The 21,323-nt window shown below is 37.5% G+C and overlaps 1 long non-coding RNA gene across 2 annotated transcripts in view; it reads left to right on the top strand.

Moving 5' to 3' along the window:
* LOC138147811 (uncharacterized) overlaps nucleotides 1–21,323 on the top strand; it is a 119,304-nt gene that overhangs the window by 2,055 nt on the left and 95,926 nt on the right. Inside the window, exons 2-3 of one of the 2 annotated variants that reach the window (XR_011164899.1) lie at nucleotides 266–429; nucleotides 4,522–6,624. This is a non-coding gene — a long non-coding RNA (uncharacterized lncRNA). Of the gene's footprint in view, nucleotides 1–265; nucleotides 430–4,521; nucleotides 6,625–21,323 lie in introns of those variants that run through there. The other variant, XR_011164900.1, reaches the window with a different exon arrangement.

The following is a 21,323-nucleotide window of genomic DNA, read 5'->3' as shown; positions in this document are numbered from 1 at the left end:
AGAGAGAGAGAGAGAGAGAGAGAGAGAGAGAGAGAGAGAGAGAGAGCAAACAACCCCCTAGACGTGGGGCTGAATTGATGGAATTGTGATTGTAGGATTTCTCCACTTAGTCCCTGCCTCCTCTTTGCTCTCCAGCCACTCCAAAGTCTCTTCCCCTCTTTAAGCAGCAATTTCTTTCAATCTCCCTCTTTCTCTTTTCTCCCCACCCCTTCCGTCTTTCTCTCTTTCCCCCTCCATATAACCCCCTCGTTCACTCTTCTCCCAGAGTGGGGGAGGGGACGGGGGAAAGAAACCCAAACTCCCAGCACCGGCCAGAGATGTCGAAGAAACGCAAAACCTTGGAGGGTGGTGGAGGAGGAGGAGGAGGAGGATCCCCGCTCCCATCCGAGGAACCTACAGCCTTGTTTGGGGGCAGCATCGAGGAGCAAGGTAGGGAGGAGTGAAGGGGGATGGGGGAGGAGAGAAAAAAAGAAAGGGGAGCCAAAGCAAAAAGGAAACGTTTTGGAGTTGAAAGATCCCAGTACAGGAATGCATCAACTTGTCTTCCTCTTTAGCTCCTTGGGTCAATAGAACTCAAGTTGACTTTTTTGGGAGGAAGGGAAGAAGATTTAAAATCTGGGGTTGAACTGAAGGACTGAGAGAAGATGTTGGAAATACAGGTCTGCATTATATGAACTTTAGGTTCTGTAAGGGGCAAGAGATGAGATTGGGTAAGGTGGTTAGAAAAGGCTGAAAGATACTGATTAGGGTCAGTTGTGGGCAAATTGTGATCAGTTCCAAATCTTTGCCCTGCTTCCATTTGCTAGTTGTCAGTTACATTGGTGTGGGCAAATTGTCTTCCTTATTGATTTGCAGGCAGTGTTAATCTGTATGCAGGACAGCTGAGCTTGGATGGTAGGGGATGATACCTGCATGACTGTTGTGTTTAAGGGAGTAGGGAATGACATGGAGTTCCTAGATGCCCCCCCACCCCCATTTCCAAGATGCTCCAAATTACGTCATACTTCTGAAGCTTAAACCCTGCCCTTATAGCACACTCACTTTGCATCTGATAGAAGTTAGGGGTTTGGTTTTCAGCAGATATAGAGCTTTGCTCTTATTTCAAGAGGAGATGGGTGGTGACAGCTGTTGGGTGCCTCTTTTTTTTTGCCTTAATAATGTCAATGCAAAAATGCTGGTGTACGATTGCCTATGAAAACAGAAATGTTACTTAGATAGCTGGTTTTCAAGCAGAAGGGGCCCAGTAACTGCTTCTTATTTCCCTCTGATCATTCTGAATTCAGTTCAAAGTAGGCCCAGATGAACCAAGTCAAGCTATTACTGGGCTGTAGTTAAAATGCAGAGAAAAGAGAACTAGGTACAAATGTCTATTTGTTATGGCTATAGAAATTGAAGTAATGGGACTCTAGGATCAAGTAGGAAGAACATTTCTTTAATATTTCTTCCCCTTCAGAAACTCAGAAATATAGCCTTTTGCTTATTTTTAGCAGGTGAAGAACTCAGCATATAAGCAGGTAGGGATAGGAGTGTATTCTCCAATATGGAGTCAATGGTCCTTTATCATGATCAGAATTACAAATGTCAATAAAGTTGCCCACAAGTAAAAAAAAAAAGGTGTGAACTTCGGTCTCTACTAGAGTCTTTTGTATGGGATGTATGCATTTAAAAAATAAATGCTTTTCTTTTTATATGGTTTCTTGACCTTAGGTTTGGCTTTATTAGGCATAAGTCATACTGATGTTGTCCCATTTAAAAGAATGACTTTTCAGGTGTTACTTTTTTTTAAAAGTCCACTCAGTCATTAATCTTTACTACTTAAGACAAATTTTGGCATTTTGGGACATTTTAAACGTGGGCAAATTACTTTGTCTGGCTCTTTGTTCTATTTGGAGGGGATAATGTTATTTTTGCTCTGCTTAGAGAAGTCTTCCCATTTTATCAAGGTTGGTTATGGGACCATCATTAAAAGAGCTCTTGATTTTGACCTGAGAGTTGGTTTGCAATGCTAAATACCTTTAATTTCCCTTTAATTGAGTTTACCAATAATGTCCATGGAAGGAGACTAGCAATTATCATGAAGAAAAGGGGGGGGGGAGGAGAAAGGAAATATTTTTCATTTCCCATGAATGCTTTCAGCATGGTTCTAAGTCTTTTAGAGAAGAATAGTATCTTTACTAAGCAGTTTTGATCTTGTAGAAATGTTATAGCAAGAGAGTCAACAGAGGTCAGGCAAAGCAGGTATGGGGTAGTGTTTTCTCAGCAACAAATACAATGCATTATTCCTTGTTTTAGCCTACACGCTGGAAGTCTTTTGTAAATCAGAAATGATAGAATTTGTATCTATGTCAATGCTTATACTTCCTCTTAGGCCCTATTTTGACTAAAAAAATAGTCAGAGGCAAATGTTCTTTCTTAGTTTGGGGGTTGAATAAATTGTTAGGTGACTTTAATTTTATTTTCTCCTTTTTATCTGACAAATACAAATGCTGATGGCTAATTATATTGCCTGTAAGTACATGCCTAACTGCATTAACCACTAAGGGATTGTGTGTGCACTGTATTGTAATTTTATATTGGATATATTTTTGTTGTGAATTGTTGGCTGTGGTGCAAGTGACATGGTAGATGTGTGGGTATAAATAACTTCTACTACATTCTCTCTTGGAGAGAAGTGGACAGAGTGCAGTATGACATTTAACTTTAGAAAAGGCCCTTCGCTCATATGACTCTTTTTTATGATTCAACTTTTTCCCTTTTTTCCCCCAGCTGACAATTTTTTCATTTTATGATTTTTCATTTATATTGTATTATAAGGACTTATTTGAGAAGAGCAGCAGTTCAAGTTGCTAAAGAGTCATAAAGACCCTGAATGCTAAAGATCTTCCAGTGGGAGCTAATAAAGTGACTTTTTGGTATGGTTTGGGAACCACAGGTTCTTGTATAAATTCTACCATGGCAGGTCATTTTCTAGCATGTATTTCATTAGGGACATTCAGAAGCAAATTTCATTGATCAACTACAGCAATTTTGAGGTAATCTTCCAGCAATTTGTCTGGGTTACCATTCTGAAATGATCCATGATTATGCAGGCAGATAGAAGTATGCATAGCCATCCTCTTGTTCTCTCTGCATGGTAAAGAAAACCCAGTGGTTCCTTGTTTTATTTATTCATCCTTGACCTCTATGTACCAGAATGGAAAAGTCTTTAACATCCACAGGGAAAATCATGAAGCTTTCATGTCAGGTCCTTTGATGATATTTTCTGGTTGTACTTTGGTTACACTTTTTGTTAGTGACTTGTATGCATCCAAGAGAGTTTCTCCATAGAGGAATGTGAATGCATGAGTGGATCACCATGAACATAAATAAAAACGTTTAGGTCATTCTTCTATCTATGATCTATGGCACATTCTGGATAATTAAATGTCATTTTCCTGGCTGAGAGTTTGTTGGGACCTCCATTGGAGTACTTGGATAATTGTGTGTGTGTGTGTGTGTGTGTGTGTGTATTTTCCTGTTTGTGCACAATTAGAGCCAAGATTTATTCTTAATGTGAGCTTTCCATCCTTGTTTCAGATGACTCTCTTTCTTAAAGTGGGTGGAGGCCATGTGCAGATGGGTCGACTTTGGAGGAAAAGGAGGAAATTTATACAGATTTTTTTCCCTTGCCACTGGTTGGGGAAACTTGGTGCAAAAATGGGTGTTGGCCATAACTTTGTTTTGCTCTGTGATCACTGTTCTTTATTACTCTGAAGCTAAATCAAACCTTACAGTATAGTACAGAATCTGCAATATGTAGGGAATGTGAACATGTCAATGAGTGTTCAAAGGGAAGCTGCCTGAAGGAGGTACTGTAGAAAGATATTTACTCATCTTTTGTTGTTTTGTTGAAGTAGAAAGACTGTCCCCCTCATTTCATTTCCTTGTTCATTTTTTTTCCTCCAGAATTCGAATTTATGGAAAATCTTTGTTATTTTAAGGTTAGATACAACATTGAACTGTACCATATGCAGTCTTTCTTAGCAAAAGCCCCTTCCTTTTCTTCCATTTTTTTCTCCCAAATTGCTCAAGTTTGATTATACAACACCCACCCTCACATGATCAATACCCACCCCATCCCCTGAACACTTTAAAATCATTGTCCATGAGAGAACCTTTCAGTAGTTTTAATTCCTGTATTCATCTCATGGATTTTCAAAACTAAAACAAACCTTGTCAGTTTTCATGGGATCATATAACTAGGTCCATTTTCCTGGTTTCTGTGCCATTAGTCCTATAATAGCCACATGTCCTGTGGAGGAGCCAGGGGAGTTTTGAGACCTGTGGAACTTTGGAAAGAACACAGGACAAGGAAACAGATGACTAAACTTTAAGTATTAGCCCCAGAGCTCACTAGCTAGAGAACCTTGAGCCAGTCTCTCAATCTCTTTTTACTCATTGGTAAAAGAGATAATAATTTCATCCCCTCACTAGGTGGATGCCATAATAAAATGCAATAACATGTGAAACTTTTTGTTGTAGCAAAGACATGGAAACAAAGTAAATGCCATCAACTGGGGCATTGATGAACATGCTGTGATAAATGAAGGTAATAGAATATCACTGGACTGTAAGAAACGATGAATATGATGAACGCAGAGAAGCATCAGAAGACATATCAACTGATGCAAAGTCAACAGAGACAGAAAAACAGAAAAATGCAATGACTACAGATATATAAATGGAAAGAGCAAGAAAAGCAAAACAATTAAAACTGACTGCTATGAAATGATAATAACCAAGCTTGGTCCCAGAGGAAAATTTGAAAAATATATCTCCCTTTCTTCTTTGAGGAGGTCAAGGGGATGAAATGTATAATATCATACTTAACTGATGTTTTGATGAACTACACATTTTCTCTTTTTTATTCTTTGTCCTAGAAAATGGCTTTCTGGAAGGGAGAGGAGGGGAGGGTGTATTTGCAAATTTATATGACATAACCAAAATTGCCAGTTAAAAATTCTGTATGTGAAAGCATTTCAATAACTATAAAGGCTTTTACAAGTTTAAGATATTATTAATAGCAACATGAATCACTTAATGAAGGGAATATTTGAATTTTTACAGCTGTGTCCCTTCTAGGTGCCCACAGGGTACTGCCCATATAAAACAGCTGTCTATAATAACACCACAAAAATCTAGACAATTAACTGATTATGTGTTCTACATAACCCCTAACAATCGATTGACCAGGTGTCTGGTAATTATTTAATAATCCCTCGTCATTTTTTTTTCTGTGGCTGGAAAATGTGATCCTGAGGAAATAAGGTTTTCATATCTAATAATATTTATGCAGTATTTTAAGTCATATGATTATCTTTTTTCTGATTGCCAATTTGTTTTCAAGGCCTGTTTCATACAGGGCTCTAGTATTTTGAGTGTATAATTTATTTCTCTTTGGTTTATCTGAGGCCTTTGGGTATATAGAAAACTACTTTATTAGCAAGTGAAAAGATAACCAGATCTGAAAGATAAGGACCTGGCTTTATCCTAGCCCTGCCACTTTGGTCAGAGATCATAGATTATAAATAAAAAGTTTGGACCCCAAAGAACATTCAAGGTCATCTACTCTAAGTCCTTAGGACTAGAGATGTTAAGTGATTTGCCCAAAGTCCCAAAAGTAGTCATTGGCAGAGCTGGCATTTGAGCCCAGATCTTCTGACTCCTACCAATTTTTTGCTGCCTGGGTCATTTGGTCAAATCACTTATCCCTGGGCCTTAGTTTTCCTGTAAGAAAAATGAGATGTTGGATTGGATCATCTCCAAGGTGACTTCCTATTCTTGAACTTGTGACCTAAGGTAAAAACAGTAATGTAAGTATTATATCATTTTTCTAGCACTATGCAAGTTTTAAAAATCTACTTCCAAGGCAAGAAGCATTTGTAAGCTGAGAACTACTCCAACTTAACAGCAGAATGTAGACTTTTAACAGAAGAATGTATCCCTTGATTTTTTTCTGTTCTTTCTTCTTTTCAAACCACTTCCCTGGAACAAAGAAAGAACTCAGATGAGCCAAAGAAGAAAGTGTCTATGTTTCTCATTAGATTGAAAAGAAAACTTTTTTTAAGGTAAAAATTTAACATAGTTCATTGTACTTTTCCTTTTTCTGCATTTGGGCTGTGATTAGTCACTTTAGAACTTGTGGAGTTGGGCTTCCCAAGTTTTCTGTGAACAATAATTTTGGAATTATTCATATCACCCTCTGTTTCATTACAGTGATCAGAACCTCAAACTTCTTTTGTTGAAAAATTAAAGGAGGTATTACTTGGTGACAGGAGAAAGTTCTTGACAAAATGTATTGTTTCAAAAGAGAATGCCAAAAATATTACTGATGAAATTCAGCAAAAATGTAAATATTATAAATATTAAGACCTGCATCTTTATATTATATATTTTCCAGTGTCTTCTAACATTTTATATAGGTACAAATTTGCTATCATTATTTCAGATTATTGATTCCTAGAAGACTCCTAAGTGTTCAACCACCTTAGCTCAGTAACTTGTGTATAAGGAAATTTGACTTATGCTATTTATAATAATCATAATGATTCTAAGTGATCAAGTGAATAAAGATGAAAATCAACTTTCAGATTAAACTGTATGAAATGAAGAAAATTAGACCAAACTGGTAGCTTTGTGACCTTAGAGAAGTCATTTGATTTCTCTAGGAGTGTTTTCTCATTGATAAAATGAGAGTTGAAATAGAAATCTTGGATGTCCTCTACAATTCTAACATGCTGGGATTGCTTGGCATTGAGCATATAGTTAATGAGTTGACAATCTTCAATAGTGAGGTAGCTGGGTGACACAACAGAATGCTAGACCTAGAATCAGTGAGTCCAAATCCAACTTCAGATACTTAATAGCTGTGTGACCCTAGGCAAGCCACTTCACCTCTGTCTGCCTCAGTTTCCTCATCTGTAAAATGGAATTTGGTGTAAGGATAAAGTGAGACAATATTTGCAAAATTCTTTTCAACCTTAAGGTACTTTGTAAATATTAGCTATTATTACTAGTATAGGAAATTGCCACACTGGGAGTTCTCTACACTTCACTTCTGCTTTGCTCCTTCAAATATAGATACAGACTTATTTTTTTTTTAATTCCTAAAGTGTTACAATTTTTTTCTTGGACAGAATCCAATTGGTTCAAATTTAGGTCTTAAGCCTTTAGAATGTGCAAAGATTTCATTTGTTTTTAAATACCTACTCTGTAGTTATGAAGTAATGGTTCAGGACCAGAAGAAAACCAGTAGAGCTGTGGAAAGGAATTTTCAATTATTTCCTTCAAATTTTAATGTTGGTTGATGTTTCTTGAGACAGAAGTAGAAAAATATTGATTAAAGTGATAATGTCAGTTGCTAAAAATATGAAATGCTGATGGAAGTTCATGTCTACAATGGGAGGAAGTTAGTAAAATTATTTGGTATTTTTCCTACACCTAGATTGACTAGTTTAATCATATGCTTGTTTTAAGGAGGACCCTAAAAGGCAGCATGGTATAGTGGAAAGATAGTGGATTTGAAGTTCTTAGGCATCTCAGTTCCAGATCTGGAGACAAATCCCTTAAACTCTCTGAGTCTCAGATTCTTCATTCAGAAAGTGAGGATAATGCATGTTCTGCAAGCTTCATAGGATTGTTGTAAATATAAAATATGATATTGGTCATGACTGTGATTTACAAACTGTATAACACACAAATATTTTCTTTCTTTATTGAAGCTACTAGTGTTTGTTAATAAATGTATTTAGCTTTTCATGATCATGTTCAAATTTCATACAATTTATATTTAGAAACCCCAAGTGGACCAGGACCAATCAATATCATGGAAAGGACCATGGTTTAGGATTGAGAAAACTTATGAGTTGAATCCTAGTTCATCTATTAACTGATGTGTGCCTCTAGGCAAATCACCAAACTCCTCTGAACCTTAGTTTCTGCTTCTTTAAAACAGACCTTTTTTGGTATCACAGGACTGTTGTGATAATGAAATGAGATACTACATGGTAGCATTCTGTAAACTGTAAAATGCTATGCACATGTAAGGATTTATTGTTATTAACATGTTTTTCAGTTGTGTTTGGTCTTCATGACCCCATTTGGGGTTTTCTTGGCAAAGATACTGAAATGGCGAACCATTTCCTTTTTTCCCAGCTCATTTTACTGATGAGGAAACTGAGGCAAATAGGTTTAAATGACTTGCCCAGGATCACAGAACTACTAAGTGTCTGAGATCAAATTAGAACTCAGGTCTTCATAACTCCAGACCCAGCATTTAATCCACTGAACCACTTAGCTACCCATTATTTAACATAGTAGCAACTAAAGTCAAAGAATGTAGTATACAGGGTGTTGCAAAGTCTTCAACAGTTTAAAACTGCACTAAGACTTTTGGGATACTCTGCGTTAATCTAACAAAAGGCTATCCTCCACATTAGAAGTTTCAACAAAACTACATTTGTCATCACAAATTTACTAATTTTTCTTTCCTGCAATCTGCATCAATGCTTTTGAGTTGGTTAGATTTAATAGTCCTCTGTTATAGTTGCTGTATTCCCTGTGGGAAGGAAAGGTATTTAGAAAGGGAAAAGTCTCTCCAAGTTCTTAAGGCTTGAGTTAAGAAGATGAAAGGTAGATTCATTGGAGTCCATTTGGGACAATCTTTTAGCACTTCAGGATTTTTTAAAGGCAAATATGTCCATTCCTTCTATCAAAATTAGGAAGGCTGTGTCTTTCCTTCCATAGTTTTGTATATTTTAACTCTTTCTTTCTGAGATGGATATGATGATGGGAATATGTCTATCTCACCAGGGTGTTGTAAGGATTAACTTATCATATGAGAGCAAATGTGTCATATAATTATGTTATATATACATTAATCCATACATATATACGATATGTGTATACACACATATTTTAATTTAATGTTTTATTTTTCCCAATCAACCTATATATATTTATTTACACACACTCACACACATATACCTTTTAGAAAGAACTATATACATCTTTGAGTAATTGACTTAATTTTTCCTTTCCCTGCTTTGAAATTCAATTGAAATTTGAAATCCTTTCCCTGGAGTCACCAACTCCAGGACTTTGAAAATGAAATAATTCCACCTTGTATCATACTTATTTGTATGCATTTTGTATACTTTCTTGTAGATGAAAAGCTGCTAGTGAGCAGGGACTGCATAATGTTTTCATATTTGTATCCTAAATGGATACAAATGTACAGGATCATATACCGTGTTTCCCCGAAAATAAGCCCTCCCCTTACTGTGTAAGATTCCTCTAAAATAAGCCCTCCCCCCAAAATAAGCCCTATTGAGATTGCTACTGTAGTGAAGGTGATCCCCTGCGCCAATCAGAGCTGCAGCAGTGAGCGTGTCATCCTGTTCTTCCCCAGTGATTTGCTTATTGAATAAAGGTACATTTTTTTGTTCACATTTACCTGTTTATTAAAATTGCAAATTGCTGTCAATGTTCATTAAAATAAGCCCTCCCCTGAAAATAAGCCCTCTGGTGTTTTTCTGTCAAAAAAAAAAATAAGACAGTGTCTTATTATCGGGGAAACACGGTACTAGTAGGTACTTTAAAATATGTTGTTATTTAATTAGTATTATTTCATTGGTATGGGAAATTCCTGTTAAGGAAACCCTCTTTGCCAATGCAACTGTTCTATAACTAATAGTCTTAGAGAGGCTAAATTCAGTAAACATTTATTAAGGGCCTACTATCTGCCAGGCACTGTGCTAAACTCTTGGGATACAAAAAAAAAGATAGTCCCTCCCCTTCAGGAACTTACAAGGGTCATATATCCATTATGTGTTACAGATGAAACTTCAACTTCTCTCTTTCAGACTCTGAAGCCAGCCCTCTATCCCCTATACCAGGCTTCCTCTCAACAAGCACTTAAATATTTATTTAACTGAGTAATTGACCAGTAAAGACAATGATAAATTTGCACACATATTGACCATTGAGTCTGAAGCCATGCTAGAGTTTACAGACTTGAGGGATCTTGGGATCCCAGGACCATAGATTTACAGATGAGAAAACTGAGACTAGTTTAAGTGACTTACTCAAGGTCTCATGTGTGATAAACATCAGAAGTAGGATGTGAACTCAGCCAATTTCCTTTTCCCTGAAATCATTTGACTATATGAATGAGAATATTTTTTTTTAAGCAATTGGGGTTAAGTAACTTGCTCAAGGTTACACGGACAGTTATTTCTGGGTGTGGTGCTCAGTATCCGAGCCCGGATTTGATCCAGGTCATCCCGACACTGGAGCCAGTGCTCTTACTCGCTGAGCCACCTGGCCGCCCCTAAGCAATTGTGGTTAAGTAACTTGCTCAAGGTTACACGGACAGGTGTTTCTGGGTGGGTGCTAAGTGTCTGAGCCCGGGATTCGATCTCCAGGTCTTCTCAACACTGGAGTCGGTGCTCTTACTCGCTGTGCTACCTGGCCGCCCCGAGAATATTTCTAAGTATCACTTTTAAATGCATTGGAAACACTAATTTAAAAGATTGTAGAAGTATCCTAGGACTTCTATGGAGACCACAGGGTTAAAACAAATGGCTGCTTGCCTCTTTCCTCTATTCAACCAATATTTTTAAAAATGAAAATATTTTAGTAAATATTTAGTAAACAAAATATTTTAGTAAATTTATTGTGTGTGTGTGGGTGGAATAGAAGTTATAACAACCTTTAAAGAATGATGTAAATGAAAGTAGTGATGGTGGTTCCCCATAGATTTGGATACAGTTGTATTCTCTCACCCCTGTACTAAGTGAGGAAAAAGTATTTTTTTCCTTATTAATGATTATGAAAATTTTGGAAGTCTGTAAACAGAGACTGCTCTTCAAAAAACTGGAGGGTAGATCAGTAGAACACTTCACTCGATGTCTGAACTTTCCTTTCTTCCAGCATTATCCCACTGTGTCTCCCCTCATTATGAAGGGTTTACATCTCTCACAAATATGACTGCTTTTGGCAGAAGACATGGACGTAGTAGAAAGACCATGGGACTAAGATTGAACAGACTTGGGTTTGAGTCCTGACTCTTGGGCAAGTTATTCAAGTTTCTGTTTCCTCATCTGTACTTGGGGTTTTGTCTATATAATGATGGCTTTGGACTCAATGTCCTCAAAGGTCACTTCTCCCTTCAACATTCCATGAATCTGCTGTTGTTAAACTTGATTAATTTGTGTGGTGCCACATGAAATAGCTCAATTATTTAACCCGGGAAAACAGACCAAAATTAAACACCAATGAATAATGTCTTCGTGCTTATTTTTCCTCCAGACATTAGGAGATAGCTGTACACCAGAGTTCCTGGGTTACTTTGCCTGTGTGTTTTAATTGTGAAAGAGAAGGAAGAATATTATAGAAATGAAGCCAAACCTATTTGTTATTTGTGGGAGGAAGTGGTTAAGATCAACATTAAAGACGAGTATGTATTATGTTTTTCATGACATATAATTTGTGCACCATGTTTTCTATGCTATGATATAATGTAAAAACATGAATTAATGGCTAGGTTTCCCAGGTAGGTGTTAGCAGACTACAACACATAACACACAGATGGAAACAATATAAGAGATGTCATCACAGAAATGTATGTTCAAAAAGAAAAAAGATACATTGGTCACGTAGCCACAATTTACATATTCCATTAGCATCCATGTGATGTTAAGAGGATGCTCAAAAAACTTCCAGAACACTGGGATACTTTGTGGTAGATATTCAGGAACAAAGAGTTTCCACAGGATAGATAGGCAAGGATGGATTGTCATCTGCATCCTTGGAGAAGGTAACCACATTGCCAAGATCGCAGATGCTTTGAGTTTTGAAGATAAGAAGCATGGGCTTGGCTTCTGTTTGTGCTTTGTAGATGAAGTATAGTTTAAGAATAAAGTTATTTTGTTTATGAAATTGCTGCCTCATTGGGTGATCAACTTATAAGTGTACCTTCTTTCCCATCCCAAAAGAAATTGTGGAGGTGGTAGGGCTTCCTTGGGGGTGGGGTGTAGAATTAGTGATTAAAACTACCTTATGTCTTAAGACACTGTTTTCCAGAAAGGATCTATTTACAATGTGCATTTCATAACGGAAGGATGCAATATGTTAAGACATGAGCACCTAGTTATTGATGCGTCAGTCTGGGTTAATTAATTAGATGCCTTCATTTGGTTTTACCAAGCAGAAGCAGGGCTTGCTTGGGCCCTGTGGATCTCCCTTTCTTCTGAACTTAAGGTCTATATAACACTTGAAATGTTAATTATTGATACTTGTGCTGTTTTCTAATACTTCATCTGTTCATTTGTCTTTGTATAACTGGATTTTAAAAGGAGGACAGGGACCTTAGCACATTTTCCCAGTATCCAGCAGAATTGCCACAAGCATTTATTAAGGGTTAGACACTGGGGTTGCAAAGATGATCAATGATACCATTCCTGTCCTTAACAATCTTACAATCAATATTGGTGGGAGTGCAGAATATATACATAAATACACATACAAATAATTATGGTGCATAAAAAATGTCATAAACCCAAGGAAAGCCCCAAAATGCAATGAGAAATTTGAGAAGTGTACTATTTCCTTCATGTCCTTCCTTTCCTTTCTCAGGTCCAAGCCTCCAGCAAATGGTTGAGAAGACACTCTAGTCTAACAGATATTCTGTAAGGACAGAGAGATAAGTAAATTTTCAGTAAGGGGTCAGGTGGGGGCATAGGGAGTTGGGGATGGTTAAGTACAAGGGAAAGAACATGGAATTTGAAATCAGAGGGCCTGTGTTCAAATTCCAGCTCAGCTGCTTTTTCTAACCAGGGACAAGTCACTTAATCTCTCTAGACTTAGTTTCCTCATCTGCAGAGGGAGGATGTTGTATTAGATAACAGCTAAGGTTCCATCTGGCTCTAAGTCCATTATGATCCCATAATCCTTTGAGACTAAGATTATAAACTTCACAGGGTCAGAGACTTTAAGTAATGTTTCCAATGTTCTCCCCCAAGTTCATGTATAGCTTGGTGAGCTCTGGGGAGAGCAGGCTCCAGGTTTGAAAGCACGTGAAGCCAAGTGTGAGATTCAAACCTTGGTCTTCTGACTCCAATTCTCACACCCTTTCTATTACATACTGCAATCCATATATGATACTGTCCCCAGAACTTAACTGAGTGCAGGACTAAGTGAGATGTTGCTTTGAGGGAGTCTGATCAGCTTTGGGGAAACAGAAGGAATGAAAACCTGGAATATACTACCTCCTACCCCACCTCTTAGAATGCCCAACTTTCTTCACAGATCAACTCATTCTCATGGCCTACCACATGTGCCCCTCAAGTTGATAGAATTCTCCCTAGCACCTCTGGAAATTACTCTGTATATAGTTTATCTTTATTCACTGTGTTAATGCCTCACCCCTCTTCTCAAAAGAATTGAAACTCCTTGAAAGCAGAGATGGGTTAATTTATGTCTTTTTACACTCAGCACTTAGTACAATGCCTGGTATGCAGGAAATAATTAATCTTTGTTGAATGAATGACTGTGGCAACACAAAGATTTCATTTACCAGTTTCTCTTGTTCCAGTGAGTTAAACTCAGAGGCATCATGATACAGTGAAAAGAGTTCCTGGTTCTCAGTTTCCTCATCTTTAAAATGGGAGGGTATGACTACATGGCCTCTGAAGTCTCTTTCAGCTCCCAATCTATAAGCCTTTTGTGACTGCCAGACTTGGATTCAGTAGATCTGGGTTCTAATCCTGGTTCTAACTCTTATCAGCTGTATTATTTTACTTTTCTGGAATTCAGTTTTCTTATCTATAAATTTAGGCTTTTAATATAATCATAATCCCTCTTATCTGAAAGGGTTATTGAAGAGAAAGCACTTTTCAATCCTTCAAGCTCTTTGTTAGTGTGAGTTGTCATATTGTTTGGTTGAGCTCTCATGAACTATAATATGACAAAAAAAAATTTCTGGGATTAAAAAAAATTCTATGTGAGAAAGGGGTCCATCCCTAATTCCTATTCTTTATTGGAATGTTCTGGAATATAATTTACTAGTTCCTTTGGGGGATATTTCTCCTGTAACTAAGTATGTCTTTCCATTTCACCCCCTCACTCTTCAGAGTGTTGGACCTTTTGCTTTTATTTTTTGGGCTTCAACTGCAGCCCTGTCAGATTTCAGTTATTACTTTACATTAAAAAAGACATTTAAAAAGTACTCCAAATCAGAAGTATAGAATATGTCTAGAGCTTTATTTTTTTTCTTTCCTTTTTTTTTTTGGTAAAGTGTGAAGTTTGGCTTGCCTACATTCAGTAGGTAAAGGGATATAAAAAGCCACATGGCTGCCTATAAGCCAGTTTGCAAAAATTAATGCCAAATTATCTTTGGAAATTGCTGGCACAGCTGTGGTTTTCAGTAAGGCTTCAACCCACGACTCTGCTGACTTAAAGTTTTCATTTCTTGTAAAAAACAATTTAGAAGTGTTAAATGACTCTTGATTTTACTTTTTTTCAAGTCTATAAAAATAAATATGAAACACTGGGTCTTCATTGATGAAGCACTATTAGATATTGCTATGTTTTCTCTGGGGTTTTTGAAGAAAGACATAATGGAAATTTATGTCATAAGAAGGAAAGCAAATGATAATATTCCTATGACAAACATCTCCAAGCACCAGAGTCTTAACTGAGGTGGGATGACCAGGATCTTTTCCCTAGAGTATTGAACTCATTACTTAAAGTCTTTTCATGCATTGGGATCAGTTCTTTCTCCTCTCATTTTTTCTCACTGTCTTCCCCCTTCTATTTACCTCGTACTTTGTGCTGGCGCCATTGAGGCAGATTCATGCCAGTATCCCTGGCTCTTTGTTTTCCCCATTGAGGTTGCGTCCTACCCCCTCATCTCAACTGTAGATGCCCTTTGTACCACTTAACCTGGCTGCAAAAAAATTCCAATTTACAGCTCTGCTCAGCAATTCCTGCATGCATGACATTGGATTAGCTGCAGAGGGTACAAGGATATATTACAGAGTCCCTGCCTTCAAGAAGCTTACAATTCATTTGGCAGCTAGGAGGTGCATTGCATAGAGTACCCAGCCTTGGAGTCAGGATCTGAGTTCAAATCCAACCTTAGACACTTGATACTTTGTAACCTTGGGCAAATCATTTAGCCCCAATTGCCTTGCTTTTCCCCCCTCCAAGCCCCACCCCCAAACCTGGGGTTCATAACTGCTTGTGTGTCATAAACTCCTTTTGGCAGTTTGTTGAAACCTCTCAGTACCTTCTTAGAAGGTTTAAAAATGCTTAAAATGAAATACATAGGATTACAAAGGAAACCATATCAAAATACAGTTCTCAATATATAGCCATATCCATATATATGCATTTATACATATACATATGAAATGTGTACATATACGCACAAACTGTGTATATATGGATACATACATAGACATGTGCATATGTCTGCATATACATATTTTGTATGTATATGTATAAATGCATATACAAATATTTATATAGACATCTATCTATATACACACATACTATCTATCTATCTATTTATCTATATTCACAGATCCCTAGTTAAAAACCCCTGGTATGAAGAAAACATTATAATACAATACCAAATATGAGACATACTCTAGGAGTGATAGATGTGGTAGATGAGCCTAGAAGAGAGAGAGATTACAGCTTGGGTCATCAGGGAAAGATGGAAGATGGAGAAGGTGTCATTTGAACTGATCCTTGAGGAATGGTTAAGATTAGATGGGTGAAAATGGATGAGAAGGTATTCAGAGAAAGTAGTATGAACAGTGGTGAAAAATGTGTAGGAAGAAAAGTAGGAGAGGCTAGAAAGGTCATTTGGGGACCAGTTTTGGAGGCCCATTCTGTGGTCCATGGAGATTCTTTCCAGATTTTTAGAATAGGGGGAATGACATGCATAGAACCTAATCATGAAAACCTTTTAAAAGAAGTTAAAGTTAACTTTTAAATCCTCAATTTAAAGGAGATTATAATACAGAAAAACAGTATTACCAAAGGGTCATTTGAAGTCAAGAAGACCTGAGTGCAAGTTTTAACTCTGACACTTAGTAGCTGGGAGATTGTAGATGTATCAATTGATCTCTCTGACTCAGTCAACTCTCCAAGACTTATTAGGTTATAGACAGATTATGATTTCTGTTGTCTACGAGTATCCTCATAACCACCACACCACAGATCCTTAACATCATAGTGATGAAGAAAGGCAAACAAGGAATTTTTTTTGTGAGGTTCAGCCCAAGGCTTCAAAACTCTTAATGTCATATTCAGTAGCTTAGAAGTGTGGCACAGTGGAAAGAATATTGCATCAAGAATTAGGGGGCCTATGTTAAAACCCTCACTCTCCCACTGACTACTGAGGTGACCTTGTGTACCTTCACCTACCTCCTCTGGGCCTGTTTTGTCATCTGTAAAATGAGAGGGTTGGATCAGGTGACCTTTTAAATCCTTTATAGCTCTAGATTTTTTATCTTTATTTCAACAAAAGCTCTGCATTTGTAATAACCGGGGTTTTGAAAGCCGTGTGATCAGGATAGCTCTGCCCCACTTTTAACAGCATCACCTTGGACAACTTATTTAACTTCTTTTGTCCTCCATTTCTTCAGCTATAAAAGGAGGAGGTTGAATGAGATGATCATTGAGTTCCCTTCAAACTTCATAATGTGTTATCTTCAAGAGATCCGTCATCACCAAGATATTATTCACATGTCTGGGCAATGTGTCAAACAGAGTTCAGTAGATCTAATTATGTGGTCACCAGGATCATTATTCTCACTCATTGGGGAGAGAAATTGAGATACACACAAGAGATTCCATCGGTTCTCATTTATTGAGCATCTGTTGGGTACATGGCACTGTAGTAGGCACTCTGTCCTGGTCAAAATAGAAGCCCCAGATAATAATCGAGTTCGTCACTAGGAATCCCATGGCTCATTTACCAAAGTATTTCATCTCCTGATAAACCTACTGTTAATTTTTATCTTCTTGTTTTCTTTGAAGTACATCGATTCCTCAGTTCTCCCACACAGGAGGTACTGAATTCTAGCCTCGTTCTACTGCCACACCACTAGTTAACTTTCAGAGAGATGTCTTCCTCCTTCTAGAATTAATCCTTAACTAGCACAGGAACTTAATATCTATCAGAAGGAGCAAGTTTATTCAGAAGCTGTTAAGCACTGTTAGATTGAATACCTAGGACAAGAAATAACATATATTGAGATTTTTCTTAAAGTCAATGACAGTTCTATGAAGACTAGAAGTTTGATTTTACATTTGGGACCCTCTCATAGTTCAGAAAGTCTGGAGCCTATGAGTTTCTGAGATAGTTCCCTTATAGCAGACTGTCCCTGGTCTGGACAATGAAGTATGGTTGGTCTTCTTTCTTTTTTTTGGAAATCTCCATGCTTCATTCTAGGATTGCCCAGACTCTTCCTCGTAGGGGACTTCATCAGTCAAACACTCTATAGATGTTCCTAAGCACTAGGCTACCCAATAATAATCTTTTAAAAATAAAATAAATATAAATAAATAAAATGCAAAATGAAAGAAAGCAAGGAAGGAAGGAATAAAGAAATAAAGAGAAAGAGGAAGAAAGAAAGAAAGGAAAAAAGAAAGAGACAGGAAGAAAGGAGAAAAAGGGTCCCTGAGGGGAAAAACAACCTACTGACCTGGATTCAATTTTCATCTTTATGTAGGAGACTCTCAGATTTATGTATCTGTTCCCTACTCTCTCTCCTAAGCTCCAATTCTGTATCACCAACTGTCCACTGGATATTTTGAGGTAGATGTCCCATGGGCACATCAAATTCTCCAGGTTCAAAACAGAATTCATCATATTTTCTCCAAAACCCTTTCATCTTCTAAACTTCCCTGTTTCTGTTAATTCTATGTCCACAATATCTTTCCCTACTATCCCTTCTTTTCACTCATAGGGCCTCTAACCCAGCTCAGGTTCTCATCACCTCTCCCTTAGCAAACTAAGCCAGAATGGTTTTTACATTTGCAAATAAAGTTTTATTGTATTTAGAAATGTAAAAGCCATTCACAGCTCACCAGCTGTACAGAAACATGTGGCAGGCAGGATTTGGCCCTCCAGCTATAGCTTGCTAGCCTCTGGCCTAGATTGTTGCAAGAACCTTCTGGATTGTCTCTTTGCCCCAAGTTTCTTCCCACTCCAAGCCTTTCTTTGCTCAGCTGCCAAGATGATTTTCCTAAAGCACAGGGATGACTATTTTAATCTCCTAATCAGTAAGCTTCAATGTCTCTCTATAACCTCTAGGAACAAATATAAACTCCTCTATTGGGCATTTGAAGCCTTTTACAGTCTGTCCCTAACCTATCTTTCCAGCTTTTTTGCACATTATTTCCCTTTACACACACTGTAGAAGGGCAAATTAGCTCTCTTACTGGTCCTTACCTATAGCATTCTTTCTCTATTCTCTGTACTTTTCCACTACCCACACTCCTCCCCATACATGGGATGTATTTCTTCTTCCTGTCTACCTTTTAGAAACTCCAATGTCTTTCAAGCCCACATTCTCATATGTATGTATGTATGTATGCATGTGTGTATACATGCACAAATATATGTATATATATACACACGAATGTATATGTATGTCTGTGTGTGTACACACATGCACATATTGTCTCCTTCAACCAGATTGAGTTTCTTGAGGGCAGGAACTATTTCACCTTTTTCTTTATATTTCCATTGCCTAACACTGTGCCTGACATATATAGTAGAAGCTCAATAAATGCATGTTGATTGACTGATAGATTGAGGGTTCAGGAACCTTGATTCTCCAGTGTTAGTGCCTGAGAGGTATCACACAATTTTTTACTGTGAACTCAGGGACTACTGCTTCTGTTTGTGCAGTATGGTTAATAGTGCTGCTTTATTTTACAAGGTTCGTGAGGAGGGATAATACAATGATTGTCGATTTCATCAGTATGGGTAAATCCCAGGGTGAAAATTCCCTTCCTTTGATGCTATTTGGCTGCTTGTCTCCCACTTTCAGTCTTAGGGCAGTGGTTCTCAAAGGGTGAGCAACAGCATGGTGATGTGTTGAAAGTTTTGGCTAAGCTACTTCCGCCAGACTTAAACGTTTCCTAATTTCCCATCCCCAGCTGTAGTTTGTTGCCTTGCTCCTCTGGGCTTGGCTTTGGGAAGGTCATGGTAGCAGCTGTTATCAATGGAGGCACAAATTCTGGGGAAATAAAGAAGAGGGTGGAGATGTCCATGGGATAGTTGGGATGTCAGGATTAGAGTTCAAAAGAAAGATTTGGACTAGATATTCATCTGCATAATGCTGATCTCTGAACCTGTTCTGGCCTTCTCTTTCTTGACACTTTTCTTTTATTAATGTAGTCTGAACAAATTGTTAACTTTTCAACTTTCACCTCACACATTCACCTTACAATTAACAAAAAATCCAGTTCTTCACATGAATTGTTGTTTAGTTAGTCACTCCTCCCTTATACTTGTGCAATTGAGTAATATAAGACTTTATATTGACTCACACTAAATTTCATTTCATTAGATTCAGCCTATCATCCTTTCCAAGATCTTTTTTAGTGCCAATTCTGTCATTTGACAAATTAATACCCCCTCCCAACTTTGTGTCATTTGAAAATATGATAATCCTGCTAACATCCAAGTCACAGATAAATTTTTTAAAAAGTAGAATGAGCCAAGAGTGTGCTTTTGGTATTCTACCAGAGTCCTTCCTTTCCATTGACATTGGTCCATTAATTACTAGCATAAGGGTGGGGTTGGAACTTCTCTACCCATTTGGGCCTTGCTATTTTAGGTGAGAAGGTGTCTTAATTAACCAATAATTCATTCATAAGCCTTAGGTTAAGTGCTTCAAAATAAAATGATGCACAAGAATTCTGTTCAAAAAGAATGAAATTTGGCTATACCTCAGGGATCATCTATAAATTATCAAATGAATTGACAAGGAACTGATTTCTTGAAGTTGGAACAAGTATGACTTTCTAGCAAATCCCTGCAGAGGAACCACCTAAGGGGAAGGCTGTGTACCAGATCCATCAGGTGAAGGATCCTCAGAGCTATGCTGTTCTTGAGCTCTGTTCATTCAATCAGTTCTGAAATCACCAAATCATGCAATCATACAGCTCACATGTCTCCATCTTCTCTGTAAAGATATCATGAAAATATTTGTCAAATTCAGTATTGATTTTCATGTAAACTATGTCTCTTACATTTTTCTCCTATATTCACCTGGTCAAAAATATTTGGTATGACTTGTTTTTAATGTACTAGTGCTATCTTTTAGTGTCACCATTGTGATATCCACAATGGTGACTTTCACGGTGTTTAATTAATGATTTCTAAGTACTCCCAAACCATCCTTTTCACAATATGTTCTAGAATTTTGCCAGAAAACTGAGTCAAGCTTAGTGACCTATAGCTTTTATTCTTTTTGACCTGCAGCTTTTACAATCTATTTTCTTCCTTTGTTGAAAATCAGGATATTTTTCTGTCATTTACTATAGTGGACTTCTCCCACCTTCCACGACTTTTCAAAGATCACCAACAGTGATTCAGCAACCACAGCGGCGTGTGTTGCTGGTTTTTTCAGCACCCAGGATGTGGTTATCTGGTTGGGTGAGTCAAACTCACTGAGGGCAGTTTTGTTACAATGTGATTAATTATCTTTGATGTCAATTCTGTTTCTTGTTTTTCATGAAGTCATTCTACTTGGTAGAGGCAGAGAATAAGGCAAAATTAAGATTTGAACTATTCTTTCTTACTTATTCCTTCCTCAGTTTTTCCAGGGTAGCTTTCAAAACAAAACAAAACAAACAAAAAGGACCCTTCATTGCTTTACCATTTGTCACTGGCCTCAGATTTTTCTGGGCTGCCTTCCTTACACTGATCTTGAAGGTCTATGACACTATGATCCATTATCTGTCCTTGCTTCTATCTTCTGTCCATAACTTTTGGAAATTCCAGCCATGGAAGAGTTTTTGGTGTACTACCATTGTGCTACTTAGCTAGGTCCCCACTGTATTCTAGGAAGTGGGGCAGATAGCATGTTGGAGTTGTAGTCATGAAAATGTGGATTTAAATCCTGCCTCAAACACTTATTTGGGTGTCCCTGAGCAAGTCATTTAAGGTCTTCCTTCCTCCCTCCTTCCCTCTCTTCCTCTTTTTCTTTCCTTCCTTCCTTCCTTCCTTCCTTCCTTCCTTCCTTCCTTCCTTC

This window comes from Petaurus breviceps, unplaced genomic scaffold (genome assembly GCF_028583685.1).
Source record: "Petaurus breviceps papuanus isolate PSGF00001 unplaced genomic scaffold, PetGlider_PUasm1.0 90808, whole genome shotgun sequence".
Classification (NCBI taxonomy): Eukaryota; Metazoa; Chordata; class Mammalia; order Diprotodontia; family Petauridae; genus Petaurus; species Petaurus breviceps.
This window is presented reverse-complemented; position numbering and strand designations above follow the sequence as displayed.